At 37.7% G+C, this 13,133-nt stretch overlaps 1 protein-coding gene across 3 annotated transcripts in view; it reads left to right on the top strand.

Moving 5' to 3' along the window:
• The first annotated feature begins 119 nt into the window (after nt 1-119).
• LRRC8D (leucine rich repeat containing 8 VRAC subunit D) overlaps nt 120-13,133 on the top strand; it is a 54,776-nt gene continuing 41,762 nt past the window's right edge. The window contains exons 1-2 of one of the 3 annotated variants that reach the window (XM_042465092.1): nt 120-501; nt 10,829-10,941. The gene's annotated coding sequence lies outside the window, so the exon portion shown is untranslated. The remainder of the gene's footprint in view (nt 502-10,828; nt 10,942-13,133) is intronic. The other 2 variants (XM_042465093.1, XM_042465094.1) reach the window with 2 other exon arrangements.

Raw genomic sequence — 13,133 nt, forward strand, 5'->3', positions numbered from 1 at the left:
TGTGTGTGTGTGTGTGTGTGTTGGTCCCGGCGGGGCTGCCTGGGAGTGAGGGAGGGAGGCGCTGGGCCTTGTTGCCTCCTCCTGCTCCTCCTCCTCCTCCTCCTCCTCTGGGGCCTGGCAGTGAGCATGCTTCCCCGCCACGACCGGCTTATTCCAGCCTGCGCGCCTCAGCAGCAGCAGCAGCAGCAGCCTGCTCCTCTTCTCCTTCTTCTCCCTGGCAGCCTTTGTTGGCTGGTGGGCCCAGTACTGGAGCAAGAGGAGGAAGGACCCTCTCCTGGGAGCCCAGGCGGACAATGGTGGCCTCTCCCGGGGAGCAGAATGCGCTGGAGGAGGAGGACGGCGCCGGCTCTGAAGGAGGGACACCGGGGACCACGCTGCTCTTGGGGCTGCTCCCATAGACCTTCTTAGACACACAGAGAGAGAGATAGCATTCGGGGAGAGGGCCAGAGGACGCCTGGGCATCATCACCTCTTCTCCTCCTTCTCCTTCCCTCTCCAGGCAGTAAGTCTAGCCTTTGCAGAAGGGCTTTTTATTATCAATAATAATAATGATAATGATATAAATTATTATTATTATTATTATTATTGTTGTTGTTGTTTTATATCAATATTATGATTTTATATTAATATCAGTATATTATTATTTGTATTTTATATTATAATCATCACTATATATATTAGATTATATATATTATTTATGTTATATTTTTAGATTATTATCAATATTGTATATTATATTATATATTATTAACATTTTAAATTATTATTATTATTTATTAGATTATTATCAATATTTCAAATTATTTATATTATATTATTATTATTTTATATTTTATATTATTATTTTTATTTTATATTATTATTTTATATCAATAATATGATTTTATATTAGTATATTATATTATTATTTGTATTTTATATTATTATTATCAATATTTTATATTATGACATTATATTTTATATTATCATTTTTACATTATATTTTAATATAATATATTAAATTTAATTATTATTATCATCAATATTTCATATAATTTATATTATTATATATTACTGTTATTTTATATTATTTATATATTATATTATTATCATTATTTTATATTTTATATTATATTTTATATTATTATTATTATCATCAATATTTTATATTATTTATATTATATTATATAATAATAATAATAGTCATCATTTGGAATTGCATGAGGGTTTCTTTCCAGGGCAAAGTTCTTTGGAGGGGAATTTAGGAGGAGGGTACCTTGCATCTCTTCCCTTCTTGTCAGGGTTTCAGTGATGCCATATTGGAAAGCCACCCTCCCCTGAGATAATAAACAATGCAACCCAAGAGTATAAATGCTCAGCTCCAGAAACAACACTCTTGTTTACTGTTGGGTTTTTTATGGCAGGATGGTTTATTGGGTTGGGGGAGCCTTTGCATCAATGGTGAATAGGCCTCCCCCTTTTCAGATGAAAAGCTCATAGCTATCAATTGCATCTGCTGCCACAGTGTAAAAGTCAAGGCCAGGGTTTTCCTGTAAATGCCCCTGCAGTGATCAATACCACCATGACAGCCCTGTGTTCTCCTCTCCATTTGCTGCCCCTTTTGTCTTGCATTTTCCCAGGGTCTGGCGAGATGTTGTCAGTCACCGAAATGCAGGGGCCTGCCTAGGCAAAAAAACCCCATCCTGCTCTCAGGTTAAAACACAGAATTAAGGAAAGCAGCCCTTGAACATGTTGCTGGCCAGATCTGTTTTTCATGGTGCTTTGATAATAATTAGTGGCTTTTAATAATATGCTTTTGTCAGGAGAGTTGTTTTGGGAATGCCTGTGAGTAGTCACAACATAGGGAAGGACTAGTAAATAAAGCCTCCTTGATTTCATTTCGGAACATCCAGCCTAAGATTGTGTTGTGTGTGAATATTTCATGCAGTCATTTCTGGAAAGAACGCTTAGTCAGCAAAATTATTGTGAGGGAGGAGGATTGGTTATATAATGCCATAAACATAAAAAGGCCTAACCATAAATCTGTCTTTCTTACATAAAATTGCAAAGATACATACCTAGGCTTTCTTTCCTTTTTTTTACATTGAATGATGCTGCAATTCCATCTGAATCTGCTCTTTGTGTAATTTTCCTTATAACAACTTTTGTTCTTTTTAGTTTCTTTTTTTTAGTCATTTTTCACGTGAGGTAGTTTATCCCTTTCAGATTATTACTCCAGATTAGTTTCCTTTGCATACTGACTGCAATGTGTAACAGTGAATAAACAGGGAAAATATTGCATTTCTTACAGCTCCAAATTCAGCAACTGCTCTTTTAACATTGATTTCTCCATGGCCATAACTACGGATTTTTAAAAAAAACAATTGGAAGCAAAAATACATTTTACTCCTCTTTTTCACTAGGCTAGTAAAATGTTTGCAATGAGAGTTGAAACAGTAAACCAACAGCAAATACTAGATGCAGCCCTATATATTGCATGTGCCGACCCACTAAGGAGTAAGTTCCATTGAACTTGCTTCCAAATATAAAATGTGTAGAATTGTGCTATAAGCGCAGCCTTGCAGTTTGTATAATCGGTTCTGTTGGGCTGCATTGAATGTCAATGGGAACATAGGCGTTTCTCTGCCTGTAGGGGATTTATCACACTGGGGATAATTTCAGCATTAAAGAGGGATTAAAGCACATTTAAAGCATCCTGCAAATAAAGCAAAAATGGCGAGTAATTGCACAAAGAATTATCACATGCAGTTGTGCAAATAAGGCGATATCAGAAATGTATTGTCGCTGAAATCCCGAAAGTAAAAAGATGCACATTAATGCTACTTTGTGGCCACTTTAATGGCAGGTTTTGTGTGATGTCATGTGAAATCATTTCACGTAATTATGCGATTTTCCCAGGATATTCATGGGATAAACTCCGAATCTCCTTCGCGTGATAAACTCCTATATTTCATTGCATCCCTTAACTATTCTGTCTTCTTTAATATCTGTCTTGCATCTTCTTCTTTTTGCAGCTAGTTAAAATATAGTGATATTTTGCAGTTAGTTAAAAATGCCTTAAAGTCAGTTACTGTTAACGGCACAGGAACCATGGCAGCAGAAAATTTGGCACTTATTTTTCAGTTAAATACTTCTATGCTTGAAAAATATATCTGTTAATGAACAGTTGTCCCGTTGGAATTCATGTTAATTCTGACTGGACCTGTGAGGTGTGTAGCACTGCTGAAAATGAAACTCAGTTGCTCTCTTTCCTTGTCACCACACCATCTCCCTTGAAATATCTGGAGTTGTGGAAGAATGCTGATGCCTGACTGAACTCTGTAATTCAAGAATGTTTGTATTTTGGGAATTGAAGAGAGTATATACGCAATATGCATGTAAGTGAATTTCGTGATGCAGTTATGCCATCCTTAGAAATATTGTAGAAGAACTGTAGGACTCTAGTTGCTATACCCAAGCTCTGCAGCTTTTCATCCCAAGTTTCAAACTAGACACAGAGGCAGCAGCTTTGTATATAGGAGATCAGCTAAAACGGGGATCCATCTGGGCTGAAATCTGGTCCTTTCCTAAGGTGACTTTTCCTCCTTGTTTCAGCTGGGCTTTCTGTTTCCAAAGACTTCTACTTAGAACAACACCTGTGTTATGTGTGTTGCCAGCTGTGGGTTACAGAGAAGTCATGGGAAGAACCATCACTCATGGTACACACCTATTAAGAGGCTGGGGAATTTTCATAAAGTCCAACATGCCAACAGTGCCTTCCCTTTCAAACACCTAGCCCCCAAATTGAATAATTTTTAGACTGTTTCTCAGGTCATGTTCTGCTAGGATCCTCAGTTAGCCCCAAGCAAATTGGGAGGGTTGCATGCTGAATATGATAGACTAGTTTTTTTAAAAAAATGGTAACTTGTGAATTGCTAGGCCTTCATGTCTAAGTTAGCATTTCCCATCCAATAGCATTTTCTGTCATATTCAAAGCTACCTAAAAGAATTACAGTCTGAGAGGAACTGAGAGAAAGCTTCTCGGAGGCAAAGTAGCCCTACTAAAGTAGCCATCTGGCAAAACACCCTCTGAAAGGGGAAGCTTCCAGGACTTCCTTACCTAATTTGTTTTAGCTTCCTCATACAAAGTTTCGTCAGTAAGTGTTAAAACATGCAGTGTGTAAGTACTTCAGATATAGTACATGCCTCTTGTGTTTGGCCCGGCTGCAGCAAGCTATGATAGTAGATGAACATGGTTCCTTGGACTGAGCATCATCTGTAATTCTCTTTTGTTCATCAGGTCTACTGTTGCTGTGGCTAATAGTGGGATTCATGATTAAGACATAGTTTTAACCCAGAACTTGATCAAAAAGGATTTTCCTCAGGCTCTGTCAGGACAGTGATCACCATATATAAAAGTCTTCCTGGTTAGGGAAGTGTCTTGCCAAAACAAAAAGAAGTAAAACATTGCATAAACTACTCCACAGCTATGCTGTTTGTATGCCAAATCAACATAATGCAGGCATACAGACTCTCATTTTCACTATGTGTCTTCCAACTGCAGAACCTTTCTGATGTGGGTCACTTGACATTAAAAAAAAATCCTGACTCTGAAATAGCCTTTGAATTAGGATAGTTTTATTGTCCAGAAGTGTGGATGTAGCTGCTCAGCTTTCTGGATATGTGCTGGTAACTTCCCCTGTGAAGAGGAAAGCCCATACCCCTAACAACAGATGGTCATAAATACTCATTTCCACACAGTATTTCAGCATTTATTTGTTAAACATTCTTCCCCTGCCCACCCTGAGTATGTAAGTGGGAGTTCATGTACTTGTTCATAGGTTGCAGGAAGAAGTGTTACTACATGTAGCTGTTTAAAGTATTTTTCATGTAGCTGTTGTTTTGTGCCTTCAAGTCATTTCTGACTTATGGTGACCTTAAGGCAAACCTGTCACTGGGTTTTTTGGTCATGCAGGGACTCGAACTTGGGTCTCCAGAGTTGTAGTCCAACACTCAAACCACTAAGACATGCTGTCTCAATGTCAGTATAGGCCTATGCCTAGGTTCTTATGGGGGTAGATTTGAATTCCATACTGTAAATTAAATGGAAGTCTTGTTTTAACTAGTTTTAGCTGTCCCAACCCTTTGGGGGAAAGGTCTGTTTAGAAATCCCCGCACCCCAAATAAATGGAATGGTTTGAGGATTCCAGATTAACTACCTCTGAGATTACACTCTTTATGACTTTGTCTAGCCTTTTAACAAGACCCTTTGGGGCTAAGGAGAGCTATGATAATCCTAAATGAAACCTATCTAAATTGCCAGGTTTAAGGCATTGGGTGTTCTCATCTCAGTAATCCTACATCTTGCAAGGTATCTGGACAAAAAAAGACAAACAATCCTTTCTCCTTTTCCCCCCCCCTTGAAGGTTAAGTAAAGGGGGAATGGATTTAAGATGCAGAAAAGTAGATCTTGGGAAAATAACTCCTGAGCCCCTTCCTAGTCTAGGTGTTATTATTTGATTACTTCCAGACTTTCAGCATTTGAAAAATGCTGCCTTTTGTTCACAGAACCTACAGTGAACTACTGTTACAGTGGAACCTCTGGAGATCAATTACACACCATTTATTTATCTTTAGTTCTTCAGCGATTGTGTGTTTTGTATGATAAGAAATGCTTTGAGCTCATAGATAATGAGACAAGATTCTTGAGAGCAACTAGTAATTTGTGACTTTTTGCTTTGTTTATATACATGGAGCATGGAGGTTGGCTGGACGTTTTCCTGACAAAACAAATCATGTTAATAACTTGCCCTTAAAATTGTTAAACAGTTTGTTTTTTGAGAACAGCTTCACATGTTGCTGAAGAAGCATGCTCACTCCAAATCTACTGTCCCTTGTGTATTAAGTTGGTGGTGGTCCTTGTAACATTTGAAGGAACAATGTGAAGTCGAAGGCTTTCACGGCTGAAATCCGTAGTTATTTGTAGGGGTCTGGGGCTATGTGGCCATGTTCTGGAAGAGTTTATTCCTGATGTTTGAAGAAACATCTTGGTGACCTTTGTAGCTTATGTTGAATCTGGGTTTGAGGCCCGTTTCTTTTTTTTTCTTTTTTTTTAAAAAAATAGTAATTTTTGCATAATGCATAGTACATAATATATGACCCATAATTCATAATAAGCATTTTTGCTCCCTTTCCCCCTCGCACAAATGGCCACACAAAGGGTTAAATTACCAATCATTCTCAAAGATATCATTGTAATTTTTTACCTCTTCATTCCCTGTTTTTCCTTCTGTTTCCTCAATCACAATTTCCCATGATTTTTTTTATTGCTTTGTCCAATATATTTAAGCCTTCTTTCCCTAAGGAAATTAAGCAATATATATTCTTTAATATACTGTACTTAAATAAGACTTAGTCAAATCTGATTTCTTTTTCCATCCTAAAGCAATCACGGCATGGAGAGCTTTTAAAGTTTGTTTCTTCACATATCTTTGATTACTATTCAGGCCCATTTCGCCTAAACTGAGAGTTAAATCATTTTCTTTGCCTGATTGTATCTTTAACCCTGTTGTTATATTTATCTGCTCCTTCTGTCTAAAACCCTTGAACAAATGTATATAAGTCACTTTCATTCCACATCAATGCCAACACTTTGATTGGAATTTATCATTTATAAATGCTAATTGGTGTGGTGTCCTATACCATTTTCCAATCATTTTCATTTGTTGTTTTTTACATTCATATTTTTATTTTTAACAATTTATTGTAACCAATTTTTAATTTTTTCCTCTATTTATCAATAAATCTGTTTCCCAATTCATTGCCTATCCCTCTACCATGTTAAAATTGATTGATGCTTTAGGTCCAAAAGACACTGAAGAAATAATCCAGTTTGAGACTGCTTTACCTGCCCTGGCTCAATGCTAGGGAATTCTAGGAACAGTCGTTTTGGGAGGCGTTTAGCCTTCTCTGTCAGAGAGCTCTGGTGCCACAACAAACTACAATTCCCAGGATTCCCTAACACTGAACCAGGGCAGTTAAAGTGGATTATTGCTGCAGTATCTTTTTGGACCTTAGTCTTATAAATTTCTCCTATTTAACCCTTGCTATCTTCTAATTTTGAAACTATTTATTCTAACATTTTTTTCTGGTCAAAAATATTCAATTTTACTTCATCTAATTGTTTAATTATCTCTTTTGTTGTTGTCTTGTTATTGTTAACTGCCCTAGACTCGAACTCAACTCTTGCCGACCTTATGGATGAGACATCTCCAAGACCCCCTAGCCTCAACTGCCCTGCTCAGACCTGTGGCCCCCCTGATTGAGTCTAACCATCTGCCATGTGGTCTTCCTCTCTTTCTACTGCCTTCTACATTAGAAGTTCTACCATCCCTAGTATTACTGTCTTTTCTAATGAGTTATGCCTTCTCGCAATGTGGCCAAAGTACGATAGTCTTAGTTCCATCATCTTGGCTTCCACAGAGAGTTGAGGCTTGATCTGTTCTAAAACCCGTTTGTTTGTCTTCTTGGTTGTCCATTGTATCCTCAGCACTCTTCTCCAACACCACATCTCAAATGAATTGATTTACATTCTATTGGCTTTCTTTGCTGTTCAGTTGTCATATCTGTACATAGTGATGGGGAATACAATGGTTTGGACGCTTCTCACTTTAGTGTTCAGTGTTATATCCTTACACTTTAGGATCCTGTCCAGTTCCTTCATAACTGCCCTTCCCAATTCCAGTCTTCTGATTTTTTGACTGTATGGGAACTCTTTGACTATTTCAATTTTCTCGCTATCTAAGAAGGAGAATTCTTATAGATCTTCTGTGGTCATTATTTTTGTTTTCTTAATCTTCAGCATTAAGCCTACTTTGGCACTTTATTTATTGACGTCTTCTGTAATGGTTCCAGATCTTTATTGGTTTCTACTAGTAGTATTGTGTCGTCTGCATATCTTATGTTGTTAATGTTTCTTCCTCCGATCTTTACTCCTCCTCCGGTTACTCTGTTTTTCTACTTTAGCCCACTTTGTATTTTGATCATATCCCACCTCTATGATTCTTAATAATAGAATCACTTCAAAATATAATCCAGGTGATGGAATTCCTCATCTTCCATCTTTTTGATGCTAATATAAGAATGCCTTAGATAATCTTACTTTTTATTTCCTGATATCAACCTTAATATTGATCAACTCCACTTCTTCATAACTTTATTATGGATTATTTCAAGGATAGTTTGAAATAAGTATAAACTTTTTGGTAATCATATCATTTTAAACATTCTATTTTTGTTAGCATTTTCCAGTTTTTACCAGCCCATTTGGAGATTTGATTAATTTTTTTCCACAATTGATTGTAATTTCCTTGTATAATATTCTCTAGTTCAACTGATAGATTAAGGCATTTATATGTTTCTTGTTGAACAAACATATCCCCTGTACACAAACACATAGTCACAACTCAGTGTAGAAGTAGAATGCATTGCACATTTGTCTAGCTGGATTTCATCAGACATATCTGATGTCTCTCTGATTAAAGTTAGTGTTTAAAATAAATTGTGGTTTCTGAATTGGGATTCTTGACAGGTGGAAGATGCATGAGATTTCTAGTGAGAAGAAATTAGTTGTAATATAAATAAGAGCAGCTGCGGTTTCATGCCCATTTTGGTGTGCAACTAGAAGTAATATACTGTAGGTGCAACTTCTTAAAAGATGAGCAGCAGTCCTCTAAAGCTAATCCTTGCAGTGAAGGCAGACATAATACTTGGTTTGTAAGCAATTATGAGAGAGCTGAGAAAGGTGAGAGGGATGGGTATTTTTAAATTTCTTATGATAGGAATTGTATAGATGGATGTTAGTGAGTCTTTTTTATGAAGCCTTTAAAGATTAGTAATACATTAAAGCAAGATACTATTTGCATTTTAGGAAGTCCTTTTGTGCGTGTGTTAAGATGCATGAAACGGGAGACTTTCTCTGCACTGAGTATGTGTTGTAAAGGGGGTATGTACACATACAGACACAGAGAAAAAAAGAGAGAAGTTTGAACTATTGGTATTCAGAAAGCCTGCTACATTTCTCTGTTCATGAGTTAACAGCTTTTAGATTAAGATTTCTTGTGTGCATGGACGTATGCTTGTACAGTGGACCCTTGTTATACGCTGGGGTTTGAGTCCAAGATCCCCCGCGTATAACAAAATGCATGGATGCTCAAGTCCCATTAAATATAATGACTTAGCAAAATGGGGTCCCTTATAAAAAATGGAAAATCCAGGTTTGATATTTGAAATGTATATTTTTTTGGAACATTTTCAAACCGTGGATGTTTGAATCCGTGTATAAAAAATCTGTATATAAGAAGGGCCAACTGTACGAAAGTGGAAAAGAAAGAGATCATAGACAGAAGTTTCAATCAAACCAGAAATGTCTTGTTTGTGCTGTTTCAAAAATATTTAGGTGTGTGTTGTTCTCTGAGTGCTACAATTTTAACATTTCAGCCTACCTCAGCTCTGTAGTTTCTTGCAGCCTTTTAATTTATGCCTGATTTTAGAATGTTTATTATCTGAAACCCCCTTATTTTTTCCTTGTGAACCCTGCATCATTTTGAGCAGCTTTCTCTCTCTATATGTATATGTTTGTCTATGTGTGTGAGAGTGTATGTATGCCACACACAAAATGGGTGTAGATGACCAATGAGTACAAATGGTAGAATATGCTCACTGTACATACATTTGAAATGCAGTTTTCACATCCCAAATCCAATATGTGGGTTTCTCCCCCCTTGTCCAGATGATTTTCAAAAGAAGTAACTGGAAGCACAAAATAAATAGCAAGTTGCTTTTTTTCATTGTACAATTTTTATTTCCCCCCCCATGTGTCATATGAAAAATATTTCATAACATATGAAGCAACCCAAAGAGAAAAACACATCCTGAGGTCAGTTATGCAAGTTTTAATCAATGTTAACAGAGGCATCTTAACTCTTCTAATGTCAGTCTCGCTGTCCTTTGTGTGCCATTGTTTATGTAACAATCTGTCCTAGTTTTCCGAATTGATTTTGAATTTTATGTCAGGCACCTAAGCCATATATGATGGTGATGGCAGGCAATGCCAAATAATGTAGCTTGCAGAAGTTATTGCCGTAGTCCTTTGTGTGTTTTAAAAAAACAAGTACAAAGGAGTAATGGTGAGAATGAGTTCAACTCCAAGGTCTGTCTTTGAGTATGGGCAGTAAATCTCAGAAGCCTTGTTCATGGCTACATTTTCTGCTGACCCGAACTCAAGAAACAACCTTGGCACTCTTTGTGATGAATGTATCACTGGGACAGGCTCCCATTTGTTTTAGCTGCAATATAGTAAAAGACTTCTGATTATGCAAGGAAAATACCTACTGTATATACTCCTGTACAAGTCTAGAAAATTTAGTCAATAATGCACCCCCAAAACCTTGGTCAACTTATCCATGGGTCAAAATAAGTACTTTAACTCGATCAAAAAAGTAACCATCCCCTTCTCTGAGTAGAGTGACAAAAGATGAGAGCTTAGCCCATCCCGGGAAAACCTGAAAGAAGCACCAATCCCCCCTACTTTCTCTGCTGTGGCACCACTTCTGGACTTTCTGAATATCTGGGTGGGGAAAAGTTCACAGTGGCAGCTCTTTGGTGTTCCTTTCAAAGGAATGCCAAGAGGAATCAGGCTTGGAAGGATTTGAATAAGACATTTGTGTCATCTTTTCTGGATTAAACTCAGGCAAAGCTATCATGTTAAAGTTAAGGCCTGTAATCACTGCTAATGTAATTGCCATTTTCTTTGCTTTTTTATCTTTTTTGATATGTTTGCATTTTCTTAGCCCCGCCTGCACCTGGTTACGTCCTCCACACATCACATGGGCACCATTTACCCTAGTTCTCTCCTCATCTATCCAGCCTTGAGGGTGAGCGCATTTATGTCTGCTGGAATTTTGTAAGTTTTTTGGCATTGTTTTCCTTTGCTTATGCTTTATCTCCTTTGTTACATACCCCTACATTTTACCTTTGACTTATCCACAGGTCATATCAAAATCCATATTTTTGGCCCTTAAACCTGTCCAATTGAAAGACTGCTGTACTAGGAAATGGCTGGCATGCTAGGCCTGTAGTGAACTGCTCTTCCTCTCCTTCAGACTGCATTTTGCTTCTTTGTCAGCATCTTACTCTGATGATGGCCAGACACATGCTTTCTTGCTCATTGGCTCTCATGCTGGCAAGCAAAGAAACCAGCAGGAGCTAGGAACAATGGCATCAAGATAGTTGACTCACTAAAGTAGGAGTCTTAATTGGGATGTTCTGGTCAAGACCTCCTTGGCCTGTATCTGGAAGGAAAGGGTGAAGAAAGTACCTTTCATATGGCACTCCTTCAGCCTGTTTGACTTGTGGGAATCTGAAATATCCAATCTTGAAATCAAATTCTTTCCAAGGACTCTCATGATAGTCCTGCCTCTTTTTTTCTTTTTAACTTTTTAGTTTATTAAGAAAGGTAGATAGCATTTTTATTTTTACAAAAAACAAAATGCAGTAAAGTAAGTAAGCACAATAATATTTTAAAAGTTCAAATGAAATATCTCATTCACAATACTGAGAAGTAGCTAGCCATTAGGAATACACCTGGCCATTTGACACATGTATATTGTTAGTTTTGGCTAAAAAAAAAAGTGAACTGTTTTTCTTTTTTGTGGTGAAGGAACCTGTCCTATTCTTTCCATGTTATTTTCAGCTCTGGTAAAGACAATAGCAATAGCACCTTCATTTATATTCTGCTTCATACCACTCTAAGCAGTCTCTAAGTGCTTTACAACTGTAAGCTAATTGCCCCCATCAAACTGGGTACTCATTTTAGAGACCTCGGAAGGATGCAAGCCTAAGTTGAGCCTGAGCCCTGGCTGGTTTTGAACTCACAACCTTGTGGTTTGTAATACCTAATACCTAATAATAATAATAATACATAATACCTAGGAACACATCTACTTTGTTATCTGAGGGATACTTGTCTTTTAGTGGGCATACTCCAAATTAGGGGGCTGCCCAATATCATTGGGAAGATCATTCCACATATCAAGGGTCACATTGAGAAAATCCTACTCTGCATGACATCGGGTACACATCAGTAGGCCATGGTACTGGCTTCATGCTACTGCAGGAATAGCGTCTCCCATAGAACATAAAACTTTGATTGTGGAATATCTTTAGGTGTGCTCCATTGTAAACATCAACTGTGGGTAGCTTCATACTAGTTTGTAAACTAACTACTAACTTTACAAACTTTGGTTTGAAAGCTAGCCATGGTTAATGTTCTTATAAGACTGCTCCATGGTGAATTTGGAAAAGTGGAGGGATCATTGAATTTCCATACAAGGGGGAACCTAGAAAAGCTAGTGCGTGCTTCCTAGCCTTGAGAGTAAGCAGACTAGGAATGTTACATTTTGGACTTCTGATAGAAATATTCCTTCATGTACAGATTTCCATAATCTTTGATCAGATGTAACCAAACCTAGAGAAAGAATAATGAAAGAATAGGCTGAGATCCTGGGTGAAGAGATGTGTCACACATGCAAAACTATAGTCCAAAACGCACTACAGAAATAATCCAGTTTGAAACAGCTTTTTAATTGACCTGGCTCCGTACTAGGGAATCCTGGGAGTTGTAGTTTGTTATAACACCAGAGCTCTGACAGAGAAGGCTAAATGTCTCACAGATCTATAGCTCCCACAATTCCCTTGCATTAAGCCAAGGTAGTTAAAACTGTCTCAAACTGAATTATTTCTGCAGTGTGTTTTGTTCCAATGATGTCTCCCACCTAACTCTTCTTCCAAGCAACCCCCTTCTCTGCTTTAGCTCCCCCAACACAGCCATTTCCTGGCTGATGACAAATCATAGGAGTGATGGAGAAGTGTCCAGTTGTTTTCCTATAGCTGGATGATGCACAGCAGTGACATCATCCTCAGGGATTTTGGAAAGATGGATGGAAGGCTTGGAGAATGCCTATCTCTGTACAGCCTTCTATATGAAAATAACTGGACACTTCTCACTCACTCCTCCAGGTCTGTAGCAGCCAGGAAATGGCCATACTAAGAGGGCTACAGCAAAAAAGATGGGGTTTTGAGGGGGATTTTCATAAT

This window comes from Sceloporus undulatus, chromosome 4, assembly GCF_019175285.1.
Source record: "Sceloporus undulatus isolate JIND9_A2432 ecotype Alabama chromosome 4, SceUnd_v1.1, whole genome shotgun sequence".
Taxonomy (NCBI): Eukaryota; Metazoa; Chordata; class Lepidosauria; order Squamata; family Phrynosomatidae; genus Sceloporus; species Sceloporus undulatus.